Here is a 19,469-nt window from a genome sequence, read left to right on the forward strand (position 1 = left end):
ATCTCTCTCTGTTAATGGCGGCCTGGATAGGCAGTACCAGGGGGAGAAAGCACCTCCCCCCCTTGGACTGCCTGTCTTGTGTGTGATTGGCAGGTAGCGCTTCCAATGAGAAACCACTGCCAGTAAAGCCAGTGCACAGACTCACTGGAGGTGGCTGATTTTACAGGTGGCGGATTTACTCAGTACTTAGATAAAATAGGCAGAGCCAGATGTAATCAAACTCATAATTTGTATTATATTACATTAGGCTATACTTGCCAACTCTCCAGTTTTGTCCAGAAGAGTTCCAAATTTGGGAGTGCTCTTTCGGGGCCTCCCAACAGAGTTGGTAAATCTACTGGTGCTGCCCACTTTTCAGCTGAACTGGGATGCTGGGAGGTTGGATAACAGGATTTGCATTGAATCCCATAATCCTAGCCCCCTCCCTACTGTAAACTGCAGTGAAGTTGTAACTTTAAACAATAGGAGGTTGAGCTACGATCACACCTCCTGTACAATCAGATAGGGTTGCCCCTCCAGGACTCTGAGTGGGGTTACAGAATTTTGGTAAATGTGATACAGGCAAAGCCAGGGAGGGTAAACAAGTCCAACTCTCACAACACATTGCTGGGGTCAATTATATGGCCCTATAATATGGGTATATAAATAATGTAATTTAGTTTTAGCCTTTAGCCCAGGTTTAGCCCTGTTTTAGCCTATAGCACATAATTGTTCCACAGCAAATAGGTTTAAAAAAATCTGTAATACCAAGCTGTATCATACAAGTCTTTATTTTATGGATGTTATTACTATCATATAAAATGTATAAGTATAAAAGCTGTCAACAGCACAGTACTTTAAACATTTAAACATTCATAAATATTTGTTGGGCACGGCACTACAGTTAATTTAATTCTTAAATTGCGTCTCACAGTGAAAATGTGTTGCCTTTTGACACTTTATTATGCTTGAAAGCATTTGATCCAATGGTACACCAAGACATCTATCCCGTCATAAAAGAAATCAATGTCAAGTGCCTAAAGCCAGGACATAAAGGCTTGCTGAACTTCACCGTCAGTTGCGAACTGCCTTCCACTCAGGTGCTTCTTCAATGGTCCGAAGGGATGGAAATCACTCTGTGCCAGGTCAGGGTTGTAGGAAGAAAGGTCCAGTACCTCCCAATGGTAGCACTGCAGCAACTCTTGCGTTATCAAATGCAGTGAACCAGACCCAAACCTGTTTCCAAGACATAATGTTATCACCGTACACCTTGGCAAGTTGGCGATGAATTTCAGCTGCCAGTGTGCCCTTTAGATGCAGAAATCTGATCACACTACGCACATCAAAGTTTTGACCATGTTTCCACCAGTTCCACCATCTTACAACTGATTTTGGGACAGTATGACTGATATGAGGCACAGTTTAATAGCTGTGAGGGGATGCAGTGGTCTACCTGCTTTGGCCTGGTGGGAAATTAGAATGAAATTGAGAACATTACACACGTCAGAGGTTACCATCCAGCCCCGTACTAAAATAAAATGACTCAAACTATCATTAAAAGTATCAATTAAACACATAGGGGCATATTCAATTGGGGGTGAGAAGAGCAAAAATCCTGCACCTGCAAGGTTATCCTGCAGGTGAGGGATTTTAGCTATTTAATTAGGTGTGTATATTTTCTTTTTTTGTGCTCCGGGAGTTTCTTTTTCTCGCACCTCCAGAGCAAGTGTGATTTTTCCTAAAATCGTTAATTTTAGGCAAAACCTGAGCAATTGGAAGTTTCCATTTAGCTTAATTAGTCAATAATTACTTACCTTCTGCAGCGCTGTCTTCTGCATCTGCTTCTGCATCCAGCATTGGAAGCCGGGTCTTCTGCTGCAGAGTGAGTATGTCAGTGTGTGTGGGTGTTTGTTAGTGTTTGTAAGTGTGTATGAGTGTGTGTGTGTATGAGTGTTGGGTGTGTGACCCCCGGTGTGTGTGGCCCCCTCAGTGTCTATGTTCCCCCGTAATGGGCGCTGGGAGAACTACATCCCTTGCCCCTCCCACCAGCCCCTGGAGCCTCCCAGCAGCCCCTGGGACTCCCAGCAGCCCCCTATCCAGTGAGAAGATAGAGGGGAGGCCACGGGAGCCACAGAGACCACTCGGCAGGTAAGTGCAGATTTTTTTTTTACGCAGCGCAAGGTTTTCAGAGCTGAAAACCCTGCAACCAGTTTTTTTTAATTGGCTCCCACGGGTATCAGGAGCGCGCATACCTGCATTAAACCAAAATTGGGTGCAAGGTTTTTTCCTCGCTAAACCTCGCGCCCAAATGAATATGCCCCATAGAACAGGTAAGTTGTTACTCAGGCAACAATATCATAAAAATGTCTGTTTCAAGTTTGGTTGGGGTGTGTGGGCCACCAAGGGTGCATGCAAAATACTAAATTACAGTGTCAGCTGCTGTGACACTGTAATGTAGGGTTTTGCATGCAGATACACCTGCAGTCACACACAGAATATAGTTGCACACAGATAAGCCACATATCATTTTAATCAGCAGAAGCTGCCTGTGCCTTCTATCCACACTGCTGTGTAAATAAGATTCATTTGAAGGTAAAACGTTGCACGAAAAGACGCTCGGTGCTACTGAGTCACGCAACGGCATGGCACGACTAGAAGTGGTGTTTAACGCGCAAGGAGGCTCGATGTGTGTGGACACATCTGTATCTAACAGTCACAGCCAGCCCTAGCCAATTTGGTTCCCTAGGCAAAATTTTGGCTGGTGCCCCCTAGTAGATAATCCCACCACCAATCTTATGCCGGGTACATACTAGACAATATGACATCCATAATTGGATTGGGGGGTTGTGGCAGGATTGCTGGCAACTAGGAGAAGGAGCAGAATCAGTAGGAGCAGGGGCAGATACGGGGAGGGACAAATGGATCCTATGAAATGGGGTACCGGAAGGGATTAAGGTAGAGGCTAGTGGAGAATGGCTTGGTTAGAAGGGGGTAGTAGTGAACAGAAAAGTGTAGATCAGGCATGTCAAACTCAAAATCCCAACCGGGCCAAATATTCAAGGTCTAAGAGTGTGTGTGCGCCGCAAGAAAATAAAAAGCTGTGTTATTCCCCTTTATATATCACTGTATGGTCCCCTCCTTCAGTCCAGCGGCAGCCGGAACTCATTGCACTTTCACTAGTATAGCTAAAGCGGGCCACAAAAATATGCAATAGGAGCCGCATGCAGCCCACGAGTTTGACATGTTTGGTGTAGATGAAACAATGTTCTCTTACTGGAATCCCTAATATAAATCTGTCAATATGTCCCCAAAATACAATACCAAGGGTTAACAAAACAGCCACAGACAGGTGCACATACAGGTAACCACATGCCCGCACAGACAAGGACACAGGTACACCAGTGCCAGATTAAGGTCCACATGGGCCTGGAGCTGAAATTTAGGAAGGGCCTATTGTGTGCTGCCGCAGGAGGTATAATCAGCAACACTACCTCCCCACATTATTATATCACTGCACTACTTCACCACACTACATCTCTGCACTACCTTCCATTTACTCTATATACTATGTCACTACGCTACCTCCCCACACTATATATCACTGCACTACATCCCTGCGCTATATCACTACGCAACCTCCCCACACTACATTCCTTCATATCACTGTACTACATCTCCACACTATCATTACCATACTATGGGGTCTAGTTACTAAGCGGTGTTAGGAGACAGAGTGAAAAGTGATAAGGTGCCAGCCAATCAGCTCCTAACTGTTATTTTTTCAAACACAGCCTGTGAGATGACAGTTAGGAGCTAATTGGCTGGCACCTTATCACTTTCTTATCACTTTCCACTCTGTCTCCTAACACTGCTTAGTAACTAGATGCCTATATCTCTACACTACCTTCCATATACTCTATATACTATATCACTCCGCTACCTCCCCACACTGTATCACTGCACTACCTCTCCACACTACATCTCTGCAATACCTTCCATATACTCTATATACTATATCAATACACTACCTCCCCACACTATATCACTGCACTACATTGCTGCCCAATATATCAGTACGCAACCTCCCCACACTACATCCCTGCAGTAAATCACTCCACTACATCCCTATACTATATCACTATTCTACCTCCCTACACTGCTGTATATGACAATGCTACATCCCCACACTACATACCCACACTATATCACTGCACTACCTCCCCAAACTACATCACTACACTACAACCTGACTCTACATAACTGCACTATCTCTGCCTATCACTATACCTCTATACTACATTGCACTTTACACTACCTCCCCATGCTACATAATTACACTACCACTTCCTTACACTACATCTCTACACTACACTACATCACTGTACTACATGTCTACACTACCTCCACATACTGCATCACTACACTATATCACGTAATACCTCCCCACACTACATCACTACAATGTCTTCCACCACTACATCATCACAATACATAACTGCACTACTGCTGCCCATACTACATCACTATAATACCTCCTCACACTCCATCACATAACATCAATACACTCACTGCCTTCCCATACTACATCACTATACTACCTCCCCACACTGCATTATATCACATTACAAAACTACACTCACTGTCTCCCCATACTACATCACTACACTGCCTCCCCACACTACATCCTCACACTACCACTTCCCACACATCACTATACTAATTCCCCACACTGCATCACTACACTCACTATCTCCTCACACAGCATCAGTACACTGCCTTTCACACTACATACCTTTATTACTGCACTAACACTCCCCTATAACATTACAACATAGTGACATACCCTTTCACTGTTTCTCCGTGGCCATCTTAGTTCCTGTAGACTGAGGGCCGGGTGGATGCGGATCCCGGTCACATGACTGGCCTAGCCATCCGCTGCGCTGTCCGATTGGAAAGCATTGATAGAGGCAGCTCGCTGAGCCTGGGGGAAATAGGTCACGTGAGTAGCTGCGCCGGCGCCTGGCGGGCCCGGCTCTGGGTAGGTGGGACTGGGTCTGGGAGCAGCGGCTAGCTAGCGGCAGGCAGAGGCGGCGGCGAGGGAAGGAGGACAGACAGGCAGAGGCAGCTGCAGGCCCGCAGAGCTCTCAGACCTGGAATGCCCCTAGCATGCAGAGTCGCCCCTAGGCATTTGCTTATAATGCCTATGCCTAGGGCCGGCTCTGGTAACAGTGAGTATGGCTGTACCTACTATACTTCAATAAACCAACGCCGCTGGTAAAGTAACTGGGCTGTTTATAGTTTGAGGCATCCACTGGTGTGTGCCTACATATCTCTGCAATATCAACACCTGCACACACATCATTTCCAACACAAAGTAATTCACATTGTATATAGCAAAACAAACGGATCAAAAGGGAGCAGGTGCACCGCAAGATGCGCACAAAGTACATATGGGCGAATGTATATGCAATTATTTCCATGCAAGCAATCCCGGAGCATATATGGACACATAGACATATCTATAAAGGGTGCAGGGTGTGTGGTACACATGAGCCACTGGGTCCATAGGGGCCAACACCCTGCACCCACAATCTATACTTACCTCTCTGCTGACGCTGCTGTAATCACATGTGCAATCTGCACATGTGCAGTAGAGAAATCACTGGGAAAATGGCAACCATAGCCTACTTGTGCACATGCGTCAGAGAGACAAGAGAAATTGTATGCAGTTGAAATGCAAATTATCCCTGTGTGGACAATTTGCATTTATCTCTGCATAAGGTCCTAAAAGTGTACTACAGAAATACAATATAAAATTAACAGATTTTGGATACACAGAGAAAATACAGGGAACAGCGTAGAGCATGTGAAGATGGTGGCAACTGTAATGGAGCAAAACAATGCTACTGTATATGAGAAGAGCTGGCTAGAGCGATGCCTTCTTGGTGACTGTGAGACAGATAGGTGTGTGTTCCTGGTTTAGCATGTAGTAATGATTTTCACACAGTCTTAGAGTCTTGGAAGTGACAGAGACTAGTAAAGATTATTACTTTCAAATGGGCTGCTCTTTGCATCTACCAGGAATGCTATAAATGCACTTTTACATGCACATAAAATCCAATATCATTGAAAATGTGCAAAGGTAGCGCACCAAACAGAGACAGAACAAATATTCATCGGTACAAAGCTTTGCAGTGTTAGCAAAAATAAAATGTTAAAGTAGATGATGATGATGATTATGACAGGTGTACTGACAAGACATGCTTAGCATCATTAAAGAGTATCTTAATGTGGCTTAGATACATGCAACACTAAATAACCAAGTACCAGGGTCCACACTTTACATGCACTTTTGGTCTGGTAATTGTGTTCAACTCAAACTGAAGTCCATTAAGGACTTTACTTATTCCCTGTATTGATGGTTACAATCTTAAAACATGTTAACTGTTCATAAATAGTTTAAATTATAATGTGACATCTATCCAGCATCTGTTTTTAAAGGTAGACTTATTGGAGTCAATTCAATTAGGAGCAAGCTTGCGAAAGCCGCAGACATCGCACGAATATGAGCGCCCGGGAAATGCGAGATCCAATTATAAATGCAAATTCGTGAAAGTGGAAGCGAGGGTACGCTATTTTTCTAAAAAATGCGACCTGAAAGAAGTGCATGAATACGTGGGGTAACCACCTTGGAACCCCCAAAAAGTGACAACTGAGATAGCAGGCCCATATAGAAGGCAGATAGTGGACATAAGGAAAGCACTGGAGGCTCTTAAAAGGTGTCAAATGCGTGATATTTGTAATTTTTATTAATGGTGGAAAAATTATAGGAAGCATGTGTTTTTCAGCAAATGAAAGTCTTGCCAGCATTTTGAGGTACAGAAAAGTGTCTATAGAGTAGTTTTTTAGTGTTGTTATACAAGTTTGTAAAAAGTTTAAATAAACACTTTTACCTCTCATCTGCAAGTTAAAAAACCCATCTGCCATCATTTCAACACCTCTACATACCTGTCCCACATCATTTACACCTCTACATACCTGTCCTACAACATTTATACCTCCACATTCCTGTCCCACATCATTTACACCTCTACATACCTGTCCTACAACATTTATACCTCCACATTCCTGTCCCAAATCATTTACACCTCCACATACCTGTCCCACATCATTTACACCTCCACATACCTGTCCTACATAATTTACTCCTCCACATACCTGTCCTACATCATTTACACCTCCACATACCTGTCCCACATCATTTACACCTCCACATACCTGTCATACATAATTTACACCTCCACATATCTGTCCTACATCATTTACACCTCCACATACCTGTCCCACATCATTTACACCTCCACATACCTGTCCCACATCATTTATACACCTCCACATACCTGTCCCACATCATTTACACCTCCACATACCTGTCCCACATCATTTACACCTCCACATACCTGTTCCACATGATTTACACCTCCACATACCTGTCCCACATAATTTACACCTCCACATACCTGTCCCACATAATTTACACCTCCACATATCTGTCCCACATCATTTACACCTCCACATACCTGTCCTATATCATTTACACCTCCACATCATAGAACCCATTATTGAGCTGTTTAGAGAAATTGATTTGAAAACTGACATGTCTTAATTGCCTAAATTATACAATCCAAGTACCTGATTATTCATTGGTGGGGGTTGGGGGGTGTACCAGAGGTTTTACTCTATTTCCCAACATTTACCTTAAAATAAACATTTTCCCTACATTTTCATCTGCGTGTTGGTCTGTGTACAAACAAATGTGAATTTCCACTAAATTATTAATGCGAGTTTGAAACTGAATTGCAAATGTAATTTGCATTGCGAGTTTGCCGTGAGACCGGCTCTCAGGACCCAACTCGCATCTAATTGGATCAATCCCATTGTGTTTAATCTTCAGACAAAATACAAATCAAGTATTATGATCTAAACTGTTAACCCAAAACATTTGCATTTATAACTATCTGGTTTGGTAACATCACACTTTATAAACTTATATAACATACATAAAATGTTTCTGCATTCATAAAATCCAATAAATGAAAAAATACAGTACATTATATTGTTCCATTTACCAACCTTTGTGTTCTTCTGTGCATCCAGCCCTTCTCATCTGACTGAGATCAGTGAAAATCAGTCTTCATTCATCTGGAAACCATCTTTTATTTACCGTTATCCTTGTTTAAATGGGTTTTCATAATGCCATCTAGAAGCTTGAGCTATACAATGAAGCTCGTCTGTCTGGGAAGTCTGAAAAACATATATAAGTACATTTTTATTGTATTGTATTCGCATATATTAGGGGAGAACTGAATAAACATAGAAAGTAGCACAGCATTAGCATTAGAAGTAGCATCTCATTTCAAATGTACGAACACTAAAAAGTAGAATAAGTGGATCCTTAGATAAGCACTTTGCAGTTTACACACAATCAAGTATTGCTTCATAGACTGTCACAATTAGTTACCTAAGTTTCTCACAGTAGACACGTCTATGGCCGCCTATTCCATGCTGTGGGGTGATGTTTGGGGTGAAGGTAACCGCCACCACACCTACCACAGTGGCTAAGTAAAGCTCCTTTAATGAATATGTCTATATACTATATAGGAAAATTTAGTGCAACTATGTGGATTTTGTTATAGACACTTTATAACGCAGATTCAGGAAATGTGGTAGTGACAAGAAGTCAGGGAATTTAATAATGGTCCATAAAATTCCTCTTCAGAAAGTTAAAGATCATAGTCAGTGGCCTTATTACTGAAATATAATGAAGGAGCATTTTCCAATGTCATGTAACTGGGATTCTACTTTAAATTGGATACTACAGTATTTACACTTTCTAGGTTCACTTAATATGGGCTAATGCAATAAAACATACACTGAAAAATATCACATAAAATAAAAGTCGACCAGATTCCACTCACTCATTATTTAATTAAGACACACACACAAAAAAAATTGAACCAATAAGTATTTTAGCAGTAAAACAGAAAAGTTGAAAATGATGAAGAGAGTTGGGAAAAAGGGCCTGATTCAGAGCCGGACGCAATTAGCGCTCGCTCGTCCAGAAAATAGGGGTGGCTATTCAAATGAACCGTTCGCTCTTTGCGGTCTGTTCACGCCTCTAGGTCTGAACGAGCGAACAAAACTTGCGGTCGTTTTTTGGAAAAATACGCCCCCTGGCCGCTCGCATCCTACGTCATGTCCGCTATTTATTAGATTAATCGAGTACATCGACCAGCGTATGAACTGCTCGCTATTCTTGTGGTTGGTTTTTGCTACCACAATCTTGCGAGCAGTTCTGGCTGTAAAATAACCCAGTGACGTGGTCAATGACGCTCCTGTATTAATTATGCACACCCTTAAAACGCCCGTTTTGACCTTTAAGCAAGCCTGCGTTCGGATCTCCACTCCCCGTTTTCAAGCACCTTCCCCTGTTACCACCCACATACGCCTCCTCCTGTCACTCAAAATAGCAGGCATTCGCTGTTTAGCGAACAAACAAATTTCGGCCGCACTGACTGGTTCGCGCATGCGTATAACGATCCGTATGCATGCGCAGTTGGGCAAACATCGCTCGGAGCGAACGAGCGGCCGCTTACGAGCGGCTCTGAATCAGGCCCAAAGTGCTAGTAAACAGGAGTGTGAAATCTTGTCATTATGTTTGTCCACCATTTAGACCTGTAATCTCACAGAAGTGGGCATATATTTTTATCTCCAGGGGCAGTTACACATAATGGGATGTGGGTATTAAATGCTAAAAATCCAGTTAGGCACATTTGTGCAAATAAAAAAGGCTTTTTGATTTGACCATTGAAAACTATGATTAAATGACCTTTAATAAGTTACTTTTGATACAGTAAGTTGTTTATAAAGTAAATGTTTGACTATAGAAAGAATATACGATTTCTGAACAAAGAAGTTAGCACAAGATTAACTAAAAACATTAAAACCAATAACAATATTTTTCTAAAGACTTCAAAACACATTCTACAAAAAATTGGTGATAAAGGCACTTTCATTTTTTAATTTCTATTATGTTTAGATGGGTAAATAAAATATAATAAAATATTGTTAAACACATTTCTGTGGGAGAAGCTAGGAACAGCAGGTAACTGCATTTGTTTTTTGGTTATTCACACTCTGGAGCTTATGCAGAGTTAAACTGTGTCCACACTATGTGATCCATTGCACAATACATCGTTCCGATATGGATCAGAATTATATATCGTGTGGATTGATAACTCATCGCATTGTCCCATTGGCCATGCTGCACAGGGGATGGGAAGGAGCGATGGATGAGTTCATGCTGCTAAATTCAACAAGGAATGAAACACTGTGCCGTCGTACACCGCATTGTGCATTGTGTATCATTACATTGTGTTGCCCCGTTGGCTGGTACACCATTGTGTAGTGTTTACCCAGGTTTAGGAGTAAAGCAACAAAAACATAAGGAAAGAACAGCGTCACACGTATCTGTTTGCAGGGAAATGACGGGCTTCTTTGGCATGTAGCATACAAATACTGGGTCGCTTTGGTTTTAAAGATACATTTAGAATAGAACTGATACAAACATCTTACCATCTATAAATATGTCTGCTCATTTTAAATTTGCCCCACTGCAAGGCAACATGGTTTGGCCAAGGAGCATATTTGTCATGTTTTGCTCTGCAACTAACTCTGCATAAGCCCCTCTGTGGGGTTGCTTTCTCACTACTAACAGTCCTATTTTGCTTTACTATGTATCCTAGATAAACGCTGTCACCTCATCTTTATACATGCTCTGCTTATCTGGGGGATGGTCTCATTCTGGTTTTAAAATAGCAGCCTCCAGCGGGAGTACTTTGCTTATCATAGCACTTACATACTAGTTTTCCGGTGCTCTTTTTGTCTGCTGCTCTGCTGAATTCCTGACCCTTGCTTGTAACCTAAACTCTGCATTGTACATGTCCTGAACTGACTTCTGCTAAGTCACCCAGATTCGGTAATTGTACACCACTGTGACCGACCTCAGCTTTTGACTCTTCTGCTTTCAGACTTGTGAACATGACTTTTTTTTCCCCATTACTTACTATATGTATTAAAATTACTTCATTTTGCATTCATCTCATAACTGTGTGACAGTCATATTGCTCTCCACTGCTGAATTCTGCTGCTGGTTACCTTTGGGTACTACACTCTGTATTCGATTCATTCTATTATGATTATCTTTTTTGTGGCCTTGTCAATTATACATTCTCCTGCTGACAGGTGTGCTGAGTTGGAGGGATCAGGTGGGGGCCTGGGGCAGCTGCTGAGAGGGACTTGGCAGTGCTACTAAGGCAGGAACAGATCCAGGTGAGGGGCAATCAATGTGATCATCCCTACCTGTAAAACTTTTCCGTGCCCGCTACCACTGGCCGCTGTATAGCAGTGCAGCTGCAAATTGCGTAGGGAGAGAGAAGAGTGCTGCTGCTCAGCACCTGTAGTCTCCATGGACACATTGGCCAGAATTCTCCATGGCCCTGACTACTGAATTGTGTATGCTTTTTGCCTTTCACATTACATCCCGCATCTCATCTGGTACCTTGCGGTGGTCCTTGCAGATTTGTATCATCTAGTTACTTCTGTAAAACCATACTTGATAAACTATCACTACTTCCAGATTAAGTCCTAGGGACAACCAATTACGAAGGCAATGTGTACCAAGTATACATAGCATTCTATGTGAAAGGGCTTCGCTATAGGTATAGCCTTGCCAAGATCAGTTCTGATAATTTATCAAGTGCAAGAGTTGGGTAACAAGAGATTGTGGTGGGATGTGTCAAACCCCCGAATATGAAGTTTTTTGGGAATTGAACGCATTTCTGAAGTGTGACAAGCAAAGCTTTCTGCAGCTCGGTCCTGATGGGTTGCCAAATAGAAGCCTATAGCTTTCTTTCCGCAAAGTGCTGAGGGGGATATAATCGGATGCATCCCAGCACCCCTGGCAGCGCGCACGTCATTCTGCACATGCGCAGAGGGACTTCTGTGCCATAGCCCCAGAACTCCCTCTCTCGCAAAGGACAATTCTTATCAGGCGAGCTGTCCTTTGTGATTTTCTTCATGCATACCGGCGTTATTAATTCCGGCATGCATGCGATGAGTGTCGCACGGAGTTTGGCAGCAGACTGTCAGTGATTGACAGTCTGCTGCCATTTCTGGGCGGGGAGGGGGCAGTGACTGCCTATGTCTCCCAAACCGGAGGCGTATCGCTGCCATTGGAGGGGAGTGACAAGGCCAGGATCTCTGTTGGCTGATGGAGATTTCCTGGCCTCTTTTGTGCATCTGTGGTGGCCAGCTTGCATGACCCCATGGGTCACTTAGCCAGCCAAGGATCACGCAGATGATCCAATTGGATCAGTAATGCATGCAGGAAGCATGACACCTCCTGCTGCATTACCATATTAGTGCTAACACAGCTACTGCCATGTTATCAGCTGCGATAGCAAATGCAACCTCTGCTGAATCAGACCATCAAATCAGCAGATATAAATAGAGGCGGCAATTTATAACTTAAATTTAAAATGTATAGATAATAAATATTTTGCATGACAGGGTTTAAAGATTTGGCTGGATTTTTTTTTTAAATTTATCATACAGATTCCGTATAACAAGAGTATATAAAAATTAAATACTGTATTGAACTTACAAAGAGCATACAGCCAGGTCCATAAATATTGGGACATTGACAGAATTTTCATATTTTGTCCTCTATTCACCACCACAATGGCTTTGAAAAAAAACAAACAAGAATGTTCATTCTCTCTTCAGTTCTGCGGGTCACTGCATACAAGGGGGCTGATACAGAGTGACACCAGTTTGTGTAACTTATCTTGAGCAAAATCATTCTGTGCATACCCAGAAAAAGGAAACATACAAACCTGCAAGATTCTGCCAATTATGCCTGCCTGTGTCTGGATAGACAAGGCAGAGAAGGAACATTCTAACATATGCCGATTACAGTAAGATTGTGTTTATGTAATTGTGAACACATGCAGACTGGCGACCAGATGCACTGTGACAGCTGTATTATTTGTGGGTGGTCAAGTGCAGGTGCAAGTAAGCTGAGGACGATGACAGTCACAGCACTAAGACTGGCTGATTATGAATGCACCGCTGACACTGATAGGTGTTTTCTTTGTTGCTTAGGAATATATTATGCTTTTGTGCGTGTGTCTTATTCATTTTTTTTCTTACAAGAGATGTACTGTAGAGTTGATCTGCCATATTAGAGGGTTTTTTTTGCAGATTCAATGATGCCTAGTAGCGAATGTGCATTTCACTACCTAAACAAATTGTTAAAAATATGGGCACCTATCTACTGTATGTGCTTGGTGTAAACCTGGCGCATATTGTTATAAAGTGGAGTCGAACACATCTCTATTTATGTGCGGCACATCATATGAAAAATATGCTGTTTTTAATTTGTATTTTTTACTAGCTTGAGTACCCGGCGTTGCCCGGGATTTTAAGAATGTTTGTTTACACATCATCCTCCAACAAACATCCCCACAGACAGGCCTCACGAAAAGTGTGACAAACTTCCCCATCCACAGTCCTAAGGTCTTCGAAGGAAGTCGGACCTGTAACGTTGTAAAGCAAACTTCAGAGATAGAAGCATTCAAAATTTGTCGGATGTATAGTGTAAACACGGCCTAGAGCTTCTGTTGCTCTGATATAAGGATAACTGTGTACTTCCTGGTTGCTAGATTGCACTATGAAATGCACAGCAACTACTTCCAGTTCCTTGTGCAGCTGTTTCCGGCATTAAGGGTCTCCACGGTGTATAAGATTCATCCAATCAGTTTTACCCTTCAGGGGCTGACAAAGGAATGAACCAGAAGTAGCCTCTGTGCATTCCATAGTGCGGTCCAGCAACTAAGGACGTAGACAAAAAAGTTTGGTCGCCACTGTTGACACCATCTAGTTGTGTAAGCTGATGCATGAGCAAGTATAAATAAATATTTGTGCGGCAGAGCTGCGTTTTTGCATCCCAGTATAGTTGCCATCTTTATGGGCCTGATTGTAAATCAGATGGATCTCTCCTCATGGATGCAGATATCAATTTTTACCATATTCTGACTCATAATAAGCCTGGCTTAATATCAATATTGGTTATAAATTCTAGAGATGTGCGCCGACCCTCGTGTTTTGGTTTTGGATCTGAATCTGGTTTTTGTTTTTTCCTTGGTGTTTTGTTTTTCGCTTTTGGTTTTGGATCTGGATTTTTTCTTAAAATATCATAAAAATAGCTAAAATCACATAAAATGGGCCTGTTTTTGTTCCTACAGTATTATTAACCTCAATAACATTTATTTCTAGTCATTTCTAATCAATTTTGACCACCTCACAATATTATTTTTTTCATCTAGTTAAGGCCAAAAGGTTGCATCCAGCTAGCTGTCTGACTAAGCTAAGCGACACAGTGGGCGGCACTAACATGTGGCAGTTCAGGTCCCATTTCCAACACAGATACAATGTATTATACAGTGTGGGTTGGATACACCAATAGTGCACTTACAGTGACAGCAGTGTCAGCAGCGCAGGGTTGCTGACAGTGCCCTCAGTACATGGAATGGCAGTACTGCGGTGCTGGCAGTGTCCTCAGTGAAGGGTACCAGCGATGTCGGCAGTGCAGGGGTGCCAGCGGTGTCCTCAGTGCAGGTTTTCTGACTGTGTCGGCAGTGTAGGGGTGTTCTCAATGCAGGGTGCTGGTGATGTCGGCAGTGCGGGGGTGCCAGTGGTGTCCTCAGTGCAGGTTTGCTGACTGTGTCGGCAGTGCAATGTTGTTCTCAATGCAGGGTGCCGGCGGTGTCGACAGAGCGGGGCTGCCAGCGGTGTCCTCAGTGAATGTGTGCTGACAGTGTTGGCAGTGCAGGGCTGCTGGTGGTGTCCTCAGTGTGGGAGTGCTGGTAGTGTCAGCAGTGTGGGGTCGCTAAAGGTGTCCTCAGTACGTTGGGCAGCATTGCATGGGTGCCGGCAGCGGTGGTGTTGGCAGCAGGGGATGCTGCCAGTGGAGGTGCCGGCAGTGTCAGGCAGCGAGGGATGGCGGGCGCCATCTTGTTTTGCTTCCTGTGTGCATATTAAATGGGCTTAGCGCTGATTGGCTGAGAGCAGTGACAGACGGCTCTCTCAGGCAATCAGCGTTATGCCCGCTCAATACAAACTTCGCGACCCGACAGCGGCATCATGAGGTTTTGCCTCGGGTGAGGGATCCGGGGCAGGCAGGGAGATCCGAGCTTATCTCGGATTGCCCCGGATCCCCGAAATTCGGGTGGGTTTGGTTCTCTGTGAACCGAACCCACTCATCCCTAATAAATTCATATAGCATTTAAAAGGTACTGTAAACTCCATGCGAGAGCCATAGTAAATGATGTTCAGAGACTTAGATTATATGCTACAGAATAAAATTCCATAATTCCTTAGTATGTAGCAAAATGCATGTTATAAAAGCAAATTATGAAATGAAACAAAAATAACATTTTAATATTTTTATTATTGACCTTGCAGATGGCCCAAGAAGAATGGTGTCCAAATCTGCATCTAGCAATAAACCAAACAGGACAATGCTTTTATTCTTCTTTGGTGTTTTAGGTGTAGAACCATGAGAGATCTTGGCTTGTAAACTGTGGGCTAAGGGCCTGATTCAGACCCGCTCGCGAGTGCACAGCGCTCTCAAGCGGGTTGATGTTCCCCCACTGCACATGCGCCGCCTCCGGCGTGCGCATGCACGAGCCCCAGCTAGCGACGGCAGCTCCGTCGCTCCGGGGCTCACTACAAGTCGGGGCGGCCGTCGATATTGATTGACAGCTTGCCCTGTTTTGTAGGCGGGGAGGGGGGGTGGCTGCACAAACGTAGGCGTTCTCTTAGGAACGCCTGCCGTTTGTGGGTGGCCCTACTGACATTACTCGTGATGTCAGTAGTGGACTTCCTGCTCTATTAGAGCAGGAAGTCCACTCGGACTTGCAGGACCCAAAACCCTCCCGCAGGGTCTCGACGCAAGCCCGATTGTCGCAACGATCGCGACCATTGCCAGGCCGCTTGCACTAGCTGTGGGGTGGTCACCCACAGCTTTGCAAGCGTCCTGGAGGCCGAAACAAACAAACAAATAAAATGCTCTGATTCAGAGCGAGCGCTCGCAAACAGCGAGTGCCTCTGAATCAGGCCCTAAATACTTTTCTAATTCTGTACCTGAATTAAATATAGAGGCTTTGAATTAGAATTAAATTACCCTTTCTGCATAAAGCAATATTATGTAACATGTTACAATTCCGTTATATATTTTATATTTATTGTGCATTATCTCTAAATGCTGTGACTCATGTTTGTGAAGAGCGTGTTTGGGCATGCCTGTAGTTGATTGACTACGTAATTATAATAATTATTGCCCTCTAATTAAACCATCCAGCAAAAGAAACATGAGCATTGTAAACACAGAAGCATTACAGCTGAACCCTGTATAAAGAGTCAACATGTCATGAATAAAATATGAAAATCTAAAAACAAATGTAACAGATGTACAGTAAATGTTTAAATAAAAGCTGAATGAAATAAATTCAAGAGTCTGGATCTTTGTCATGAAATACCGCTTTGCAAAGTGGTAATGTAAGTAACAGTAACCTTACGCTCTCAACACCAGGCAAAGTAATGCCGTTAGTTATAGGAGCACAATATACTTTCAATGCTATATCTTGAAGAATGGAAGCAGTGATAAAATATGTTTCATATGTAGATTAACAGATGCTAACCACAAGACAGCTCTCAACAATGTAAGGGATCTACAAACACTCTAAAACAGTAAATTTAACATAATAATTTTGTACCCATGGTTCCAGGAAATAATAGAGCGCGCTTAATCACAAGATTGTTTGAAGTAGCTCAGAGGAAAAAAGAATAGAAGTGATACTGTAGTATAAACTCTAAAGAATAGTATTACACACTCAATTTTACATACAGTAGCTATATATATATATATATATATATATATATAAACTAGGGGTGAGCGGGTTCGGATTTCTGAAATCCGAACCCCCCCGAGCCCCCCCGATCCGAGGCAGATCCGAGTCAGGCTCGACTTTTCCCGCCTGACTCGGATCTGAAATCGAGGCAAAACGTCATCATCCCGCCTTCCGAGTCTCGCGGGTCTTGGAACCTATATAAGGTACCCGCGTCGGCGCCATTTTCTCACTCGGCTGTGGACAGTGAAGAGGGAGGGTGGGAGTTAGGGCTGGCTGGGCTGTGTAGTGTAGTGTAGTGCAGAGTAGTGTTGTGCTGTGCTGTGCTGCGCTGTGCTGCTGTTGTCCACTACTTCAAAGTCCATAGGGGCTGGCTGTGTTGTGCTGTGCTGCTGTTGTTAATAGGGGCTGTGTCCACTACTTCAAAGTCCATAGGGGCTGGCTGGACTGTGTTGTGCAGTCAGTTCTCCATAAGGGCTGTGTCCACTCCAAAGTCCTGTGCAGTGTCCCAGTCCTAAAGGGGTGCTGTAGTGTTGTCCAGGGGGTGCTCTGTCCATCAGGGGCGCTCCCCCCAAGTGCTAAAAAAATAATATTTTTTGTGTGTTTGTGAATTGTGTGCGCAGTAGCCGCACGTGCATCAACAAAGTAGTGCCAAGCGTGCGCCTGTGTCATAAGTAAAGGGCCGGCTGGCTTGACCGTTAAAGGGTGCTGTAACCCCCAAAGTACACTCCAGTCCAAACCAAAAAAAAAAATATTTTCTGTGTTTGTGAATTGTGTGCGCAGTAACCGCACGTGCATCAACAAAGTAGTGCCAAGCATGCGCCTGTGTCATAAGTAAAGGGCCGGCTGGCTTGACCATTAAAGGGTGCTGTAACCCCCAAAGTACACTCCAGTCCAAACCAAAAAAAAAATTATTTTCTGTGTTTGTGAATTGTATGCGCAGTAGCCGCACGTGCATCAACAAAGTAGTGCCAAGCGTGCGCCTGTGTCATAAGTAAAGGGCCGGCTGGCTTGACCGTTAAAGGGTGCTGTAACCCCCAAAGTACACTCCAAACCAAAAAAATATATATTTTCTGTGTTTGTGACTTGTGTGCACTGTGGCTGCACGTGCATCAACAAAGGAGCAGCGCCAAGCGTGCGCCTGTGTCCCATAAGTAAAGAGCCAGCTGGCTCATTTCTTAAAGGGTGGTGTAACCCACAAAGTGCACTACTCTCCAGCAAAAATAAAAAAATATTTTCTGTGTTTGTGTGCGCTTTAGCCGCACGTATATATCAATATAACATAAATGGAGGACCAAACTTTCTCCGATAAAAATAAAATAGGGAAAGATCCAGAACCACTTCCTCCTAGTGCTATTGCTGCTGCTGGGAGTTGTTCATCATCCCAGAGAGGAAGTAGGAACATCACTACTTTTACTAAACAATTGACCCTCCAACAGTCCCTAGCGATGAGGATGAAGTACGACAGCAGTCATCCTGAAGTAAAACGTATAACTGAGGCCTTGACTGCTATGTTGGTGTTAGACGTGCGTCCGGTATCCGCCATTAGTGCAGTGGGATTTAGACAATTGATGGAGGTAGTGTGTCCCCGGTTCCAAATCCCGTCTAGATTCCACCTGCATCCTCAAAGCAGCAGTGACAAGTGTGCGTCTGTCTGCTAAAGGGTGGTGACACCCTCAAAGTGTGCTACACAAACAATAAAAATATTGTTCTTTTTTTTTCGGTCTTTGTGAAATGTGTGGGCTGTAGCCGGACCTGCATCCTTAAAGCAGCAGCGACAAGCGTGCGTCTGTCTGTTAAAGGGTGGTGACACCCTCAAAGTGTGCTACACAAACAATTAAAATATTGTTCTTTTTTTTTCGGTCTTTGTGAAATGTGTGGGCTGTAGCCGCACCTGCATCCTTAAAGCAGCAGCGACAAGCATGCGTCTGTCTGTTAAAGGGTGGTGACACCCTCAAAGTGTGCTACACAAACAATAAAAATATTCTTCTTCTTTTTTCTGTCTTTGTGAAATGTGTGGGCTGTAGCAGCACTTGCATCCTCAAAGCAGCAGCGACAAGCGTGCGTCTGTCTGTTAAAGGGTGGCGTAACCCTCAATGTGCGCTCCACACACAATAAAAATATTCTTTTTTTTTTTTCTGTCTTTGTGAATTGTGTGGGCTGTAGCCGCACTTGCATCCTCAAAGCAGCAGCGACAAGCGTGCGTCTGTCTGTTAAAGGATTACATCGGTGACAGCATCCAAGTAGGCATGTCAGACAGTCCATACCTGTACTGGCAGGAAAAAGAAGCAATTTGGAGGTCCCTGTACAAACTGGCTCTATTTTACCTGAGTTGCCCCCCCTCCAGTGTGATCTGTGAGTAAACAATAAATACTTTTTACTGATTGGTGAGTGCCCATCCTTGTTCGTTTACATTTTTTTTGTCTTTAATGGAGCACCCCGGATTATATATTATTTCCA

At 43.5% G+C, this 19,469-nt stretch overlaps 1 protein-coding gene across 1 annotated transcript in view; it reads right to left on the reverse strand.

Annotated features, from left to right (window-relative positions):
• Nucleotides 1–19,469, reverse strand: part of HS3ST5 (heparan sulfate-glucosamine 3-sulfotransferase 5) — a 355,487-nt gene that overhangs the window by 197,184 nt on the left and 138,834 nt on the right. Inside the window, exon 2 of the mRNA XM_088460426.1 lies at nucleotides 8,113–8,283. The gene's annotated coding sequence lies outside the window, so the exon portion shown is untranslated. The remainder of the gene's footprint in view (nucleotides 1–8,112; nucleotides 8,284–19,469) is intronic.

The sequence above is a fragment of the Taudactylus pleione genome, unplaced genomic scaffold (assembly GCF_031769625.1).
Source record: "Taudactylus pleione unplaced genomic scaffold, aTauple2 ptg000046l, whole genome shotgun sequence".
NCBI classification, from domain to species: domain Eukaryota; kingdom Metazoa; phylum Chordata; class Amphibia; order Anura; family Myobatrachidae; genus Taudactylus; species Taudactylus pleione.